This window comes from Rhinoraja longicauda, chromosome 21, assembly GCF_053455715.1.
Source record: "Rhinoraja longicauda isolate Sanriku21f chromosome 21, sRhiLon1.1, whole genome shotgun sequence".
Classification (NCBI taxonomy): Eukaryota; Metazoa; Chordata; class Chondrichthyes; order Rajiformes; family Arhynchobatidae; genus Rhinoraja; species Rhinoraja longicauda.
In genome coordinates this window covers 19,642,190-19,656,210 of record NC_135973.1, presented here as the reverse complement: position 1 = coordinate 19,656,210, position 14,021 = coordinate 19,642,190, and the positions used below count along the sequence as shown (strand labels likewise).

Genomic DNA, 14,021 nt, shown 5'->3' with positions numbered 1-14,021 from the left:
GTTGTGGCATGCTGTTACATATTGTGCGCCAAGATGTGCCATATTTCCTTTGCCAAGGATTATTCTTAGTTTTGATATATCGTCTAGTTCTTTAAAATCTGGGGTCGCCAGACTGAGTTTTTCAAAATATATATTTCTTATTTTATCAAATTTTTTACATTTTAAGAGGAAGTGCACCTCTGTTTCAACCTCATCTGTCAAGCAGTGACCGCATATTCTATTTTCTCTTGGTTCTATTTTAAGCCAGATTTTAATTGGAATTTGGATGTTGTGGAATCCTCTTTTTATTGCATACAGAGCTCTTCGAGCTTTCTCTTTTAGTGCATTCACTGCCATGCTAAAGCTTCCTGATGCTGCAATAGTTAGACCAAGGTAAGTGTAGCTCATAGTGTGTTCGATAATGATACCATTGAGAGTGAATTGGTATTTGTCTTCCTGACATCTGGGTCTTTTTTGAAAAATCATGATTTACTGCCAGGGCCCAATTCTTTATTATCCAAAATAGTCTTGTGTGGCTTAATCCAGTCAAAACAAAGACCAACAACAATGCCACTGTTTCAGACTGTGAGCGCTGATAAAGTGTCATCATCCTGTCAGTGTTTAACAGTCAACACACAGTGTGTACAAATCTTACAGGCTGGATCAACTGACAATATCTGGACATCTTTATTCCAAACAATTACTTTCAATGTAATATAAATAAACTGGTGTTAAACTTTGAGCTCATTAATATCTAGGTCACTGCACTAAAGATAGTGACAACTGTAGCACAACTGTTTTAGTTTGAAATATGCTTAAAAGCAAGTACAAAACTCATCCTCTTTATTCCTGCAGAGTTCAAACTTCAAGGCCGAGTTCTGTGAGCCCATGTGATCCAAACTTATTTAAGGCTGAATAGAGCAGTTTATATTACATATTCTGGGATTATTTGTTCAATGGCTTTTTCTTACATTCCTGGTTGCAGAAACTTACATTCTGATCCTCCATTTACTAAATACCTGCAACAGTCATTCCAATTTTCAGGCACAACCATGCACTTTCAGACAGCAAGAACTTGTATTTATGTTTTGTCTCTCCTGTGATGAGCGGCACACTGGCGCAGCTACAGCCTCACAGCTCGAGACCGGGTTCAATCTTGATCTCAGATGCTGCCTGTGTGAAGTGTGCACATTCTTCCCGTCAACACGTGAGGTTTCTCCATGTCCTCCAGTTTCCTCCCACATCCCAAAAGATGTGTGGGTTTGCAGGTTAATCGGCCTCTGTAAATTGTCCCATGTGTGTAGAAAGTGGGATAATGTACAACTAGTGTGAACGGGTAATCGATGGTCGGTGTGGACGGTGGGCCGAAGGGCTTATTTCCACGCTGTATCTGAACTGATTTCCACTAACCTACAGATTAAGTTGATATATACTGGGCTCTACTCGGGACCATTCCCAGTATCCATTAATAATGTGTAGGAAGGAACTGCAGATGCTGGTTTAAACCAAAGATAGCCACAAAATGCTGGAGTAACTCAGTGGGATAGGCAACATGTCTGGAGAGAAGGAGTGGGTCATATTTCGGGTCGAGACCCTTCCCCAGTCTGAGGAAGGGTCGACCCGAAACATGACCCATTCCTTCTCTCCAGAGATGCTGCCCCCGAGTTCCTCCAGCATTTTGTGTCTATCCAGTAATAATGCCCAGCTGTCATTTGCACTCCTGGGTTAGTGACAAAAGACTGGCTTTAAAGACTGACTGTTATCTCCAACCTGTAACCATTTGATGTCTTACCAGCTCTGCGTACATTTCAGGTACTGTAATGCAATCAAGAACATGAATGCCTGCTGGTTCACCACAAATCCCAGGAGCCAGAAAATATCCTCAACCAATTAATTTTAATATGAAGATTACAGATAGAATGTTGTTAATGCTATATTGCGATACTTCTGCTTCACACAGTTTAAGAATAGTGTAATAATATGGTGGCAGTGATCAAAACACACTTCCCTCAGATGATCCTCCCCTTTGTTTCATCAGGCAATGTGGCAATTAGAACTAAATTTACAACATTGCAAGACTTTAAGGAAATGAATTGGGGAATCTTTCAACTTACAATCAAAGCAGTTTCTGGGCTGTTGGTGGATAAACACTCATCTACTGACACTGGGAGAAGGCTGAAAATAGAAATGATGGTGCGATTCCTTTTGAAAGAACCATTCAGCACCCATCTTATTGAATTAAAAAAAACTTCAGATGTAGTAAATCTAAAGTAAAAACAAAAAGTGCAGGAAACACACAGGTCAGGGAACGTCTAACAAAAAGGGAACAGAATTAGGTTTTCATCAATAACTATTGTAACTGGGAGATGGAGAAAAATCAATTTTAAGTTTTAAGTAGAGAGGGTGAGGATAGAATGAAGGAATTAGTCTGAAGAAGGGTTCTGATCCAAAACGTCACCTATTCTCTTTCTCCAGACATGTTCCCTGACCTGTTCAGTTACACCAGCATTATCTTTGGTATAAACCAGCATCTGCAGTTCCTTTCTATATAGAATGAAGGAAATCTCTCTGACTGAGCGAGGCCAATGTTCCCCAGGTAATCCTGGTAGTTAAAGCTCTGCTGGTGTAGCTCATGTACTTATGTGGGTGGTCCAGTTGTTTCAAGTCATTGGGACCACTCCTACCCACAACAGAACAATAATGAAGACGACTGACTCAGCAACGGTAATGCCATTATATGTCAATGATAAGTGTTGGAAGCACTCAGTGCTTGGAATTTTGAGTGTTATCTACCAGCCATACCTGACTGAATTGGAACATTTTGATATAAGGGTCGACAGGATACGCGGATGATCATGTAGATGGCAGACAATTAATGCAAGTCAGGATTCATTACATATATGAACATCAGTAATGATGCTAGCAGTACCAGAGCCACTACAGTGACGAAAACATGGAAAATTTGAAAAAACAGAAATATCCAAAACAAAATTAAAAGCAGAAAAGGAAATTGCTAGTGACGGCACTGTAGAAAAGTCACTGTAGAACGCTTGGTCAAACCAGTCCCCTCCCAACTGACTCCATCTATATGCTGCCTCGAGAAAGCAGTCAGCATAATCAAAGACCATCACATCTCAGCCATTCTCTCTTCTTCCTTCTGTTGGCATGCAAATAATTTTTTTCAGTTCATGCATTGCAGTACATGTGACAATAATAAAACTAATCCAATCCCATTGTCTCTTACAAGTTTCCTCATTCTGAAATTTTATCTGGAAACTTGTGTACACCATGTACATTTGGCACATCATGCCTCACAAAAGAGATTCCGCTGCCTCAAGCTAAACGAGTTATAATCCAATTCAACTGGACATGCTGTACTGCCACAAAAAACTAAAGAAAGTCAATGCTACTGAGGCATAAAAAAATGTCAATTGTTACATTTTGATAGACATTATCTGGGATTATCACTAATCTGTAGTAGACTGCAGAACAAAACACAATGCATAACAGTACTTTAACCACATTTTAGCAAAATAGTTCTTAGATCATGAATACTGCTGACAAGGTTGGCCTTTATCTCCCATATCTGATTGCCCAAACCTAATTGGTCCTGGAGAACATATAAGCTGTGAGATCTATATATATATATATGTCCTTAAAACTGCATCTTCGCTCAACAATATCACTAAGTGATTTTGTGCTCAAAGTCTTATCTCTTGGTGGAATCCCCAACATCTTGTACTTAACCGTGTCCAAAAATCCTAAATATTAAGTGGATATTTCCACTTGATATTTAGGATTTTATCAAAAAAATCTAAATATCAAGTGGATATTTGCTCACTGAAGATTTCATACTAGTCATAAGGTCATAAGTATAGGAAAAAAACTGCAGATGCTGGTTTAAATTGAAGGTAGACACAAAATGCTGGAGTAACTCAGCGGGTCAGGCAACATCTCGAGAGAGAAGGAATGGGTGATGTTTCAGGTCGAGACCCTTCTTCAAAAGTGATAAGTCATAAGTGATAGGACTTGTCTCATTCACAATTTATTAAATGCTTTATCGAAATAATCAAACTTGATGGTCAAATGACAACAATGCAGAAATTGCCAATTTATTTGTCTTTTAGTTTTCCTTCAACTCAACAGGCTGACGACTTGCCATATGGACAATATACACAAGAATAGGAAGGGCAAGCCACCTGTTCCTTGATTTCCTTCAAATATAGGTTTTACATATAGAAATGGGAGGTCATAAGGTCATGTGATAGGAGCAGAATTAGGCCATTCAGCCCATCAAGTCTACTCCACCATTCAATCATGGCTGATCTTTCTCTCCCTCCCAATCCCATTCTCCTGCTTTCTCCCCATAGCCCCTGACACCTGTACTAATCAAGAAAGATAGATCTCTGCCTTAAAAATAGCCATTGACGGCCCCCACAGCCTTCTGTGGCAAAGAATTCCACAGATTCACCACCTTCTGACTAAAGAAATTCCTTCTCATCTCCTTCCTAAAGGAACGTCATTTAATTCTGAGGCTTTAACCTCCAGTCCCAGACTCTCCCACTAGTGGAAACATCCTCTCCACATCCACTCTATCCAAGCTTTTCACGATTCGGTAAATTTCAATGAGGTCCCCCCTCATCCTTCTAAACTCCAGCGAGTACACGCCCAGTGCCATCAAACACTTATCATATGTTAACCCATTCATTCCTGTGATCATTCTTGTAAACCTCCTCTGGACCCTCTCCAGAGCCAGCACCTCCTTCCTCAGTGCCCAAAATTGCTTACTCCAAATGCGGCCTGACCAGCACCTTATTGAGCCTCAGCATGACATCCCTGTTTTTGTATTCTAGCCCTCTTGAAATAAATGCTTGCATGAAAATGGTCATCTAATTAGAAATAGAACCAATAATGAAAATACTCTGCCTATCGTGGTTGGTCCAAGTTTTTAAGTGTGCAGGAGGCCTGGGATTCTCATGAACCTGGGAGATTTACATGAAAACATTCAAAGACTAAGCTATTCTATTTCAGCTAATTACAAAAGTATAGATTTGAACTTCAGTTAGTAAAAAGATGAAAAGTTGAACAGCAATGGGCATTGACATGGAAGTGACTGAATAGGAACTAACTGCCAGTGGAATCACTGAACGAAGGAGTGCTTGCAATTTGAATAATGACTTACAAAATGGAATATGTGCAACATGCCTCAAGTTTGCACCTGACAACATCTTTTGCCTTTTCTTAAGTTATTTATATACACCTTTGTTTCTGTTGTCCATTACTTGTAGATCAATTTACTCCAAGCTTGAGTATGTATTGTCCTTCCATTTTGTTTAAACTGTAATATTCCCATGCTCATATTTCAGTTTGGAAGTGTCCTCAACCAAAACAGATGTGCTGAAAACGGCCATTATTTCTGCTTATTAATAAGCATTCTTCTGCCAATACTCAAGACTCACTTGCTTTACAGAACCCAGCATTCTGTCAATCACCACAAATTATTATTGTAATTATATTTTAATAGATGTTACCCAGTCCCTGCATTGTGCTTGAGATCAGAAGCAACACTTCAAGTTAAAAAGTCACCTGCACCAAGAATTTCCAAAAGACTGGTTTTTATCTATAGTGTAAGAAAATAACTGCAGATGCTGATACAAATCAAAGGTATTTATTTCACAAAATGCTGGAGTAACTCAGCAGATCAGGCAGCATGTCAGGAGAGAAGGAATGGGTGACGTTTCGGGTCGAGACCCTTCTTCAGACTGATGTCAGGTGGGCTTTGTCGCCCACCTGACATCAGTCTGAAGAAGGGTCTCGACCCGAAATGTCACCCATTCCTTCTCTCCTGAAATGCTGCCTGACCTGCTGAGTTACTCCAGCATTTTGTGAAATAAAAACCTTTGGTTGTTATTTATAAATAAGTTATAAAACGTTTGGTTGTCAAAATTCACTTGGTTATTGGGTCAGAGTGCAAATACCTTCCTACATCATATAGAGGTGCTGACCTTGGGTAAATTGGTTGTACTACAACCTTGCATGGGAATAATCTAGCTTAGAAGACTAATTACAATGCAATATAATGCTTTTAACACCCAAAGGTCAACAGTATATTCCTGCCTGATAATGCAGACGGAATGTAAAAACAGAAGTAGAAAAATAACAAAGTCCAAAAGGAACTTTGGGGATACAATAAGCAAAGTAAATGGCAGATATCTAAAATTAAAAAATAGGAAAATATTTTATAATACGGCCAGTTAAGGATAGCCGGGCTTGATTAAGTTACTCAGCAAAATCACTGGATGACTAATTCCTGGCAAGAATCCAGGGAGAACTGCAGAGGACATTCTGAATACACTACTGATAAATCACACACATCTTCCAAAGAAAATACGATTACATTGCAATATTGGCAAATGACCTTGGAAGCTTTCACGTAACTTGTGTCCAATTACAGAAGACATTATTTATAAACAACAACATAATCCATCATTACTTGCATTCATCACCTGCTAACTTGGTTTACCTTCCACCTAGCGTTCCTTCCAATACATTCAACACATTAAGAAACAGCTTTATTGAATTACTAGACTGGGGTGGAACCGTTGGGTCCAAATCTCTTCTGCAGGCCTCTCCTGGGGCAACCCTCCCCCAACTGACGACCCTGCTCCAACTGACGAAGCCCGTTGTCGGGCGGGGAGTTTCCCCCAGGGCCATGGGCGGGACAGGGAAGGGGAGAGGGAGCCATTGACCTCAGCCCCGTGCCGTCAGCGCTGCAGCCAGAGCGAGCCATGGACCCGAAGCCTCTCCTGCAGCACGGCGGCGATCATCGGCCGTTTTGTTGGACTCTCTGCCGCCGTGCTACACCACGGGAGGGTCAGGCGCGGGACGGTGGGGGGAACGCATCTAATAAATTTAATGGTAGCTCATGGGCTCAGCATCCCCCTCCCCCTCATTGGCCCCAAACCTCTCCTGCATTGGTCCAGCACCCTCTTGTCCCCACTCCCACTCCATCCCCCCTCAAACCCCCTCCCCTCCCCCCCACTCGATCCCCCCTCAACCCCCCTCCTCCCCACACGCACTCACCCACTCCATCCCTCAACCCCCCTCCCCACATCCACTCCAACCCCTCCTGCATTGGTCTAGCACCCTCCCACTCCATCCCCCCTAAACCACCCTTATCTCCCCCTCCTCCCCATTTACCCACTCGATCCCCCCTGAACACATCTCCTCCCTTCCCCCCCACTCCGTCCTCCCTCAACCCCCCTCCTCATCTCCTCGCCCACTCCATCGTCCCTCAACCCCCCTTATCCCCCCCTCTCCTCACCCAACTCCACCCCCCCTCAATCCCTTTATCTCTCCCCTTCTCCCCCGCCACCCTCACCCACTCCATCCCCCCCTCACGTGGCCAGAAGCGAGCTGCGGCTCGCTGCCGTTTGCACCCTCGCAAAGTTGAAATTTCGTAGGTTGCCCCAACTGCACACACGCGGACTTACGTCGAAAATGCAGCTCGTCCTCCCGGTGGGGGGGGCTGGTTAGGGAGTGAGGGTTAATGGGGGGTTGAGGGGGGATGGAGTGGGTGAGGGGGGAGAGGAGAGGAGGGGGGGAGAGGAGAGGAGGGGGGGAGGGGAGATGGAGTGGGTGAGTGGGGATGGAGCGGGTGAGTTAGCGGCAGCTCGACGGCCCGGAACCCTCCCCATTGGCCGCCACTCGTGTCACTCGGGCATCAAACACGTCTGAAGGGCAGGGACTTGGAAAAGGTCATTTTTAAACTTTAAAATGTCTCTAACTCTAAAAATATAAGACCAATTTGAATGAAACGTGCATTAAGGTGACCCCAGGACAATGGTAAGGTGGTCCTAAAATTGTCGTGCTATCATGTGACTGGGGCACAAAAATAAGGAAGGATCAAACAAGCAAGATGAGTTTTAAATATATATATATATATATATTTATTACAATTGCAAAACTTTAATAGTGGCTCATGCGACAATGGACAGCTTTGGTTATTTATAGTGATGATCAAATGGCCATTAGCTTTGTGCTGTGTGCTATTTTACATGGATTAGTAATTGAAGCGATTAATCGGGACCGACCTTCCTTTTCCCTTCACACCATACCCCACCACCTCCAACAAACCCACTTGGCAATCCAAGTGTGCCCTGAGATGGATGCAGACAATGCAGTGCAAGAATTTAAGCCAGGAGGACCAGGTTAACATATTAAAGAGTACTAATATTATACAAAAATGTCATATGAAGCACATGTAAAGTAACAAACTTCAACTTATGTTTTCTTTTAAAAATGGAATGACCATTACTGTTTCATCTGCTGAAACTTTCAATCTTCTATCCAACCAGCCTGATTAGAGGACAGAAATAGCTGCAGAAATTATATAGAAATATGTAACTCAGCCCAATTTGCACACGTGTGTTTGCCCACCATCTAGGCCGTTATCTGAAATCCATCTATCAACTCTGCTCCCATATCTCTATCCCTCTTTTAGCAATCTATAAACTAACATTTTACTGTCCTGCAATAAAGTTCAGTATATTGGGCACAGAAGAAGAATAGATAGTATTAAAATATTGTTTACAAAACAACCAAAAAGGAATGTGGAGTGGCAAGGCACAAACCGGCATTTTAATAAACCAGTCTTAGCTGAAACTAAGTGGGCAGGGGAATAACTATAGATATACTAGAATCAATAACAGCATAGGTGATCAAGTGGTCAATCAAATTTGTGGCTGGTTCTTTGTGGAGCAATTCAGTCAGTTCCATTCTCCACTCTTATTAGATGTACAATTTTAAACCAGAACTCTAAATGCAAATTTACATTCAGAAGATATTATTGATATAAAGTCTGAAAGAAGTAAATGGTCAGTGCTAGTCTGAGATGCTAGACGTGGGTAGTCTTGGGCACATCAAGATCACTGCTTAGATCATGTGCTTTTCATTCAATGACATGGGGAGAACTCTTTACAATGGACCATCCAGTCTGAAGAAGGGTCTTGACCCGAAACGTCACCCATTCTTGCTCTCCAGAGATGCTGCCCGTTCTGCTGCGTTACTTCAGCTTTTTGTGTCTATCTTCGGTTTAAACCAGCATCTGCAGTTCCTTCCTACACATATTAATTTTATGTTTGCTAACTGATTGAAGTAAAAGATATTAAAGGACACGAGGCACACACGGGACATCACAGATCAGCCATGTGTTGGCATGAAGAGAGTGTTTGTTTTGCGGTAATTTGTGTTGTGATCAATGCTTTTTTTTCCCCAAGCGAGGCATAAGAAACAACATGGAGCAAAAAGCAGCCGAGTGGACTGCATTTGCAAGATTTAACTCAATGGCAGATCAGCAATGAGCAAGGGAGCTTGCCCACACTTCTATGATTTAAACACAATGAATAAAACAGAATTAGCATGGATATAAACTATTGCCAAACAAACAACATGATGTGAAAAACCCAGGTAAACATTACAACAGCATAAACATGATTTCTAAGAGTCACAACCCTCCTCCACCTACCAAGTATTCACTGAGATTAGAGCAAAATTATGCCATATATAGGGTTACCCTTAGTGTGAACAGGCAGCAATAGGTAACCCTGGATGACAAGAGATATTGAGGCTCTGGTCAGAAAAAAGGAGGCATAGGTCAGGTACAGGCAACTGGAATCAAATGAATCCCTGGAATATAGAGGATGCAAGACTATAACAAAGGGTGAAATTAGGAGAGCAAAAAAGGGTAATGAGATAGGTTTTGTAGAGAAGATTAAGAATCCAAAGAGATTTTGTGAGGATACATAATTAGCTTGATGGAAGGAAACAGAGGGTGACGGTGGGAAGTTGTTTTTCAGACCAGAGACCCATGACTAGAAGTGTGCCTCAGGGATCAGTGCTGGGCCATTGTTGTTTGTCATCTATAGCAATGATTTGGATGGAAACATACAAGGCATGGCTATCAACATTTCAGACGACACATATAGATGGTATTGTAGACACTGAGGAATGACAGTGGGATGTTGATCATTTGGGCTGAGGAACGGCATCCGTAGTTTAATTCAGATAAGTGCAAGGTATTGCATTTTGGGAAGACAAACCAGAGTAAGACTTTCCCAATGAATGGTAGGGGTATGGGGAATATTGTAGAACAGAGAGATCGAGGATTAAAAGTGGTGTCACAGGATACAGGGTGGTGAAGAAGGCCTTTGGCACATTGGCCTTCATCAGTAAGGACATGGAGTAGAGAACTTGAGATGTTACGTGCAGCTGTACAAGATGTTGGACAGACTGCACTGGAGACTGACGAATGATCTTATAGAGGGGCAGAGAAAATCATGAGGGGCAGAGAAAGGATGAATGTAGTTTTTGATTCCAGGAAGGAAAAAAAGAACTAGAGGGAACATTTAAGGTGAGAGGGAAAAGGTTCAATAGGAACCGAGGGGGCAACTATTTCCCCACACCTTTATGGAACCAACTGCTGGAGGAAGTGATTGATGCAGGTACAATAACAACATTTGAAAATGTCTAGGGATGTGAAAGGTTGAGTAGAATATGATTCAATCACAGGTAAATGGGAGTAGCTGAGATGGGCATCTTGGTTGGCATGGACGAGTGGGCTGATGAGCCTGCTTCTGTGCAATATGATCTACAATTACTTAGGCATAGGCTTTGACGGGAGAGGAGCAAGGTTGGTAGGAGAGGAAACCAGGGCTTGGCCTACCTCCAAAACATGGTGCCTCTTGCATGCAGGCTCAGCAGACTATTTCTGTACAGTTTGCTAAAATGGGATGTGCTTAAGTGTGGCAGTACTTTACTGGGCTGTATGAAAGAAAATATTTTTTATGGTGCATTTGCACATGTGGCAGTAAAAGCACCATTGAACCATTCTCACAGCAATAGTGATGGTCTGGAAAGCAGGCAAAGTATTTACAATGGAGTCACATTCTATTAATTGTCAATGTCTAGTTAGTGACTTCCCACACTGAAATAATAGGAATATTTCTAATCACACTGAGCATTATTTTTCACACAAAGAGGAGTTGATGTCTGGAATGAACTGCCAGAGGAGGTGGTGGAGGCAGGAACAGTAACAACATGTAAGAGGCATCTGAACAGCTACTTGAAGGATGGGGGGGGGGGGGAATAATTAATGCAGGTTAGTGGGATTAGCATTTACACAGTGGACCAAAGGGTTTGTTTCTAAGCTGTACATATCTATGACATTCACAATTCTAACGAATACAAGCTAAAAAATAGTGTTTGTGCAGTTTAGAGAAGTATTCATGCTAAAATCAGCACTAAAAATGTTTATGGAGATGAGGAATATGATGCAAGAGTGCCATTTTACATCCGCCCCAGGCTGGCACTACACACTAACTGTATTATTCCTTTCTTTAGCAATGCATTGCTGAGTCCTGGATACAGTGAACAACTGTGCCTCAGCAAACTACATATCAGTAGTTATCCATTTCAATGGACCGGACAATTTTTATGGGGGTAGAGTTGCTAAAAGATTCAAATTTGACTGGAACATATTAATTTCTTGACAAAAATAAATAAAACAGCTGAAAAATCTAAAGGAAATAACCTAGCGGATGAGAGACTTAAATTTGGTCTTAAGTGTTTGTTTATCTTGGCATTGTTAAGTTGGAGGAGTATGAATTAAACAAGATCTACAGACTTAAAATTCAGCTAACAGCAAGTATGAAGATAAACATTGGGAGAAGTTTGAAAGTTTCCTGTGGGTGAATGGGGGAGGTGCGCTTGTTGAAAAATAAATACTAATAATTCAACTTCTGTTTAATTTTCTATTTAAAAGACAATAAATGCCAGATCACATGGTAACGTTGCAGCACTCAGGACTGGTGTTAATACTGAATAATTGTCCTGCTCTTTGAAATCCTGCCCTGGCCAGCAACTCTTTCCTCATGAAAGTAGCAACGGACACAAAACTAACGCGAGGCTTGGAGCAAACGGTTAGAAAGACGATACCAAGGATATCAATTTTCATTTTTGTTTTTCTCCTGATTTAAAAACACAATGGTATGTGACAAACCCTACCTGGAGTGACATGAAAGCTGCCAGACAGGCTCCTGCTCAGACAACGAAACCTTAATTAACCAAGTTAATGTGATCATGTGAATAGTTCAGGCTTAAACGACTGTTATTGTGTGCACTAAATTGAAAGCGCGCTTTCCGAGTATACCAAACCATCCTCAAACTGTATTAAGGAGAAATCTAGCTGACAACCCCCACCGTCTGAAAACTTGTTGCCTGGATATACCGTTGACTATGTCCCACCCAGACTATTGCAGTTCGGGGAAGACTTCAAATTACAATTTGGTTCACCCTACTTCTTAGTCACTTTCTCCACCTTTGAGAATCTTACCCAGTTCCACTACTCTTTAAACATTTAAAATTATCTGACTCTCATCCAAGTGCCTTAAACATTTTCTCATTGAGGTATCTTCACTTCTTTCCACCCTCAGATTCTACTTCTAATTCAGAAAGATTTTAATTTCTATTAAATTCCCCCTTCAGGAATTGACTGATATCCTACCTAATTATTCCCCTCACTCCTCAAGCTCTCTGCATGTAAACATTTCCCTCTTGATATGCCATTCCTGTGAATGCAGACCCAGAAAGCTTTTGCCGTGTCCTCAGACTGCTCACCATTCATTTCCCTCTTGCCGTGTCCTCAGACTGCTCACCATTCATTTCCCCCTTCCCCTTCCCCTTCCCCTTCCCCTTCCCCTTCCCCTTCCCCTTCCCCTTCCCCTTCCCCTTCCCCTTCCCCTTCCCCTTCCCCTTCCCCTTCCCCTTCCCCTTCCCCTTCCCCTTCCCCTTCCCCTTCCCCTTCCCCTTCCCCTTCCCCCTCCTTTTTATCTCTGCCCTCCAAGGAATAAACTTTTATTTACAATTCACATTCAAAACCCCACTTGTTTATCCTTTGGTCCCCTGTTAACCAGGAGATTTCTGCAACTACAAATTTGGGCAACAATTCTCTTGCCTTTATTTTTCATGTCTAACTCTAACTCTCTCAGCATTTCTTTCCACCTTCAAACCTCATCATTGCTGCATTACTCTAATTTATTTGCTTCTCCTGACTTTTTTTAAAATTTACCTTTGTTGACCTTAATCACTCCATTGTCATGAGCCATGACTGAAACTCTTAAGGTGCTAAGTTCTCAAATGCCTTCCTCTCTTTCCTTCACCGCTCACTTTAAAAAAAATTAATGTAGCTTCTTTTCGTCAGTCATACAGCACAGAAACAAGCCCTAGGGCCCAACTCATCCATGCCAACCTAGACGCCCCATATGCCCACATTTTGTCCTTATTCCCCTAACATCTATTTCCTACCCATGCACTCGTCGTACTTTAGCCATGTAAGTAAGTCTTGATAGATACAAAAAGTTGGAGTAACTCAGTACCTTCTATGTCTCTCGTTTCCCTCTTCCCTGACTTTCAGTCTGAAGAAGGGTCTCGGCCCAAGACGTCGCCTATTCCTTTTCTCCAGAGATGCTGCCTGGTCTGCTAATTTACTCCAGTTTTTTGTGTCTAGTTCTTAAAGTACTGGAAAATTAGATTAGTAGAGATAGGTACTTCACGGCTGTCATGAATTAGATTAGCAGAGATAGGTACTACACGGCAGGCTGATTTGACACTGACAATTTAAACTACAGTACTTCTTGATTGTACTTGCTTAACAAATCGTGTATCGGTTTGTACGACAACAAAACAATTAGTTTGCATCCTGTGGGCTACTGAAGCCGAACCTGCTCCCTCCCCGATGCACAGTGGGGTCCAATTCTCCTGAGCGAACACGATCAAGCCAAGCCGGAGTGTGATGGCCAGCGTGCGGCTGTGCACCGACCGGCGCACGGCCCTGGTGGACGACTGCTAAGTCTCGGACTCCATCGCTTCCTAAATACTCCCCGAGGAGCAGTTAAAAAGGCTGCCAAGCCGTACGACTGAGTTCGGAGCCGTCGCTCTGTCAGCGTTCCCGGTTCCCCGCCGCGCCGGCTTACACACTCCGCTGG

General features: G+C 42.3%; 1 protein-coding gene across 1 annotated transcript in view; it reads right to left on the bottom strand.

Annotated features, from left to right (window-relative positions):
- Positions 1–14,021, bottom strand: part of tbc1d24 (TBC1 domain family, member 24) — a 37,531-nt gene extending 23,510 nt beyond the window's left edge. Inside the window, exon 1 of the mRNA XM_078417987.1 lies at positions 13,413–14,021. The gene's annotated coding sequence lies outside the window, so the exon portion shown is untranslated. The remainder of the gene's footprint in view (positions 1–13,412) is intronic.